The 4,488-nt window shown below is 34.9% G+C and overlaps 1 pseudogene; it reads right to left on the bottom strand.

The window, feature by feature from the left end:
• Window positions 1-1,550: 1,550 nt before the first annotated feature.
• Window positions 1,551-2,710, bottom strand: LOC113777036 (annotated as a pseudogene).
• Window positions 2,711-4,488: the final 1,778 nt, after the last annotated feature.

The raw sequence follows: 4,488 nt of genomic DNA, 5'->3' as shown, positions 1-4,488 counted from the left end.
CTATTCTAGTTTAATTAAAAGGAAAAAAATGGTATAATTAATTGAATGCAAAATAAAAATTAAGTAGGTAAGGTCTAATTTAAGCAACTACTAGTGATCTAATCATAGTAGGTTTTTTAAAATAAACTACTGAATTAATTAGGATTGAAAAATGATACTCATCTATTTTGATAAGCACCATACTAGATAGCAAAACACTCTAAGGGAGATACAGATGTTTTCTAGTGTATTTTTTTAATGCATGTATGTGTAATAGTCAGCTTAATCGTTCCATTTGAAACAATTAAAGATGAGATAGATTTCTTTTTGTTTTTGTCTTGCAATTATTACTTGCCGAGGGATCTTTAGGTCCCATTCCCTCATTTTTCAATTAGTTTGCCTATTCGTTTTCTATTGAAAACATGTTTTGGAAGCGTTTGGTCTTATAATACTTGGTCAACTCCTTTGTCTTCCCTTTTTACGTCCCAAAGTGACTTCTATTGAAATTTATTGACTTGTTTTTTTAGCTTTACAAGTAAGACCCTCGTCTGTTTTTCCTTTCCTTTTTTCTGTAAATGTCCTTGAAAAATTACTAACATTTTCTTCTTCTTCTTCTTCTTCTTTAGAAAGAAAGCAGTAACTCAACCTCTATAGACGTTAAGATCTACATAAAACAGTGTTGGGGAAGGAATCAATTTGGGGGCGCATAACCCTTGAAGAACAAAATTCCCAAGCCACCTATTGCAAATGTCAAAATGAGAGAGACTCCAGCCGGATCAACATAAGCCACCTCACTGCTCTTGTTTATACTGCCTGGATGGGCTCTTTCTTCCAAATTCTCATGATTAAGAGTGCTAAGATTGTCCAATTGATGCATGATTTGGCGCTGCCCCCTGGCTGTGTTGGATATCTCTTCCAACAGTGGAGCATCCTTCCCCGAAAGGAAGGAAGATGAGGAACTCGGCATTATACCCCTAGTTAAGGAGCCATTCTCTAAGCCAGAAATAAAGTGCGAAGTTGGTGCAAAGTCGTTGCAGGTTTCAGCTTGCGAAACCAAATTTTGTGAAGGTGGAAATGATAGTCTGCTGGTTAACTTGAAGCTAAATTCTTCAACCTGAGATGTGAAATCATCCATCCGAGCATTTAAAGTAGATATGAGACATACCCCTCTTAATATTTATACCCATCTTTGCTAAGCTTTGTCTTCAAATCATCTGGCAAAGCCATAACTTCATTCACAAGCTTTTCCAGTTCCATTTGTTTAATATAGGTGTGTATGATATTATAAATGCCCCATCCACATGGTGCATGGGGCATATGGACCTTCCTGTCCCAACTCATGGTTCAAAGTCGTGGTTGCGGCTCGGACCGTTTTACATCGGTCTCGACATATAGATCGCGGTCTCGACATATAGATCGCGGTCTCGACGAGATGCGAATTTTTGAAATATTTAATATTCTAAAAATTATAAAAAAATATGATAAACAAAAATAATTAAAAAATAGTAAAAATAATAAAAATTCTAATTGATTCAGGATGATTCGGAGTGATTCGGTATGACTTGGCCATTTCAATCCTTCACGGTGACGTCTCGACGAGTCAAGTATTTCAGAATCGTATCGTTCCAGTATCGTATCGGAAGGACTCGAGACGGAGTCATCTTGGACTCGGCCCAGTCTTTGAGCCATGGTACCAACCGCTCTTCAACACTTTTTACAGTAGCCCGATCTCTTCCTTGCACCTGAACGTATTGATGGTTGAGCTGCTCCAGCCAATCAATTTTCACATAGACCTTCTCATTACTACTTCTCTCAAGTATAGCTGCTAGTGTGTATCCCAGGGCCATCAAACCACCAAGAAGCTGCACGCTAACTTCAAAAGTTATACTTCGAGATATTACAAATGGAGGATCTGTGGCCCACTCTTAACATAAGATTGTACTTCCCATCTTTCTTTCGCATTCTTACGTATGATTGGCTTGTCAAACCCCTTGATGACTTAAGAATATAAGTAGGACACTGGAATCCAGTGAAAGGATTGAACTTGTTAATGATTTTAATATGTGCAGTCTAGAGATCAAGCTCAATAAAAGCTTTATACATTGGATACACTGTCTCTGATTTTCGGTGGATTATTTCTTCAGGCTCTTGTCCTACTCATTGAATGTCCCGTAGTATTTGTTTTACAAGGTCAAAATGAACTCCCCTTGTGACAGATACTCAAAGATCCAATAAAGCCGCAATTTCTCACTTAAATGCGACAGTTTGGAACTTCAAGTGTCCTGTATCCAATGCGGGAGTTGGATTTGAAATCATAAATCGGAACCTCAACCCGCTTCCTTGCTTTAAGATCTTGGATATTCTTTAACAATGTCTCATAGTCAGTCAAGCGTGGATCATTGAAGTTACGGTCAACAATGATCATTGTAATTGGCTACTGAGATGACAACAACACTTGGCATAAAATTGAGTACTTTGACTATTTTCTCAGTGAATACAGTTTTTCCGGCTCCAGAAGGACCAGCCACGTCAACTAATGTTAGTCCATCATTCTTTTGTGCCAACAACTAAAATGGCCGAATCACAGCAAAAAAGTCTTTCTCAAATGATGAAGGATCCGGGATAGGGACAATTTCATAGCGATCAGAATCCCTTCTCCTTGCTAACCGAAGTCTTTTAGGAGGCCAGATTTCCGGTGAGTTGATTCAGATCTAGGAGCATCTTGAGCCATTTTTATATTGAACGCTTTTCCTCTGTGCTCTCTATGAAGGCACAATGGGGTTTTGCAAAGCACAAAAGTCTTCTTCTTCATTTACTTTTTGGTTATGGGGTTGGACTAACATATTTCTTCTAATGATTATCGCAATGAACAAAAGTAAGTAAGAAACAAGAAAGCAAGCCTCTGCACAAAAATTACACAGAGAATTTTATAACGGATAGTCATCACTGGAATTTTATCACTTTTAGGCTATACTTAATTTTTTCTTCAACGTCTAAGGACACAATTCAATTATCAAACTATGAAATTAGAGTTTTAGTTCATAGGGGAATGACTATACATATAAGTTTAATATCTACACTACTCTCAATTTTTATACAATAGTCAATGTTAAATAAATTTTTAGTTGCCCAATTTCCAAGTGGAAAGAGTTTAAAAAGTACATATTTAAAAACAAATTGAATATTAAAAAGTACAACAATATTAAAACCTTTCAAATAAAGAGCAATTTGCAAAACATGAGATATTTAAAAAAAAAAAAACTCTGCAACTAGGAAGTTAAATATCACTACTACTCTCAAATGCACAACCACTTGCCTTGAAAATCTTTAGGAGGGTGACAAACATGATAAATTGAGGAATATTATCAATGGACCTAACATGACCTGATAAATTGCCAAAGCATAGAGAAAACTCTGTAATATTCTTTGCAAATGCAAGATAAAATTTAGGGCAAATTATACTTTATCCCTCTATGGTTTTGTATTTTTCACATAACCCCTATATGGTTTCAAAAGCTATACATAACCCCTTCCTGGTTTGGATTAAAGTATCAAAGTGACGGAAATAATCATTCGCAACAGAGTCATCTAAAATATCAAAAATACCCTTATGTAAAGTTAAAAATTATTTATTAACCAAGGGGGGTTATGTATATATTTTGAAAACTACAAAGGAGTTATATGGTAAAACATTAAACCATAAGGTGGTTATATGGTAGAATATAAAATCATACGGGGTTAGTGTGTTATGTATTTATAAATATCGATATTTTTAAAAATTCCATTATGAATGACTATTTTCGTCACTTTGACACTTTAATACAAATCATGAGGGGGTTATATATTGCTTTTGAAACTATAGGGAGATTATGTAAAAAAATACTAAACCACAGGGGGATAAAGTGTAATTTGCCCTAAAATTTATCAATCCTATCTTGAAGCCAACAAATCCATATTAGGGAATCAAATATGTACTTGAAATTTGAGTACATTATATTCCTTGTGGAGCTGTCCAACAGTTTTCTCTACCATTTTTGATTTTATGAATTTTACTACTTTATAAAGAAAATTGAGTTTCTATTGCTAAATTTGATGATCAAACGTTTTGTCGAGAGGCTTATTGATAAACCTTTTTTCTATGACTCATTTTTTCATAGTAAAAATGGAATGCAAAGAATGAATGTAAGAGGACTTAGTAACATATAAGGCAGGTATTAAAGAGCATATAAATGATGAAATCAAACATCTGAGATTCAGTTTGATATCCACATTTGAATCAACTAAATAAGTGATAAAATTTTCTTTTCCTCGATTGTTTAATGGCTAGAAAGAGGGCTCACCATTAGGTCCCTTTGCTTCATTTGATTGTTCAATTAGTTTGACTATTTGAGGGGTGTCGAGCCTGTACAATAATAAATACCTACTCGAGAAAAATACAAATTTTGTATATAGGATGGGTAGGAAGAACCCAAAGCAAGGAGTGTGTTTATAAAATTGAAAATAATCAAA

Source organism: Coffea eugenioides, chromosome 7 (genome assembly GCF_003713205.1).
Source record: "Coffea eugenioides isolate CCC68of chromosome 7, Ceug_1.0, whole genome shotgun sequence".
Taxonomy (NCBI): Eukaryota; Viridiplantae; Streptophyta; class Magnoliopsida; order Gentianales; family Rubiaceae; genus Coffea; species Coffea eugenioides.
The sequence above is the reverse complement of the archived record's forward strand: the minus strand, read 5'-3'. Positions and strand labels throughout refer to the sequence as shown.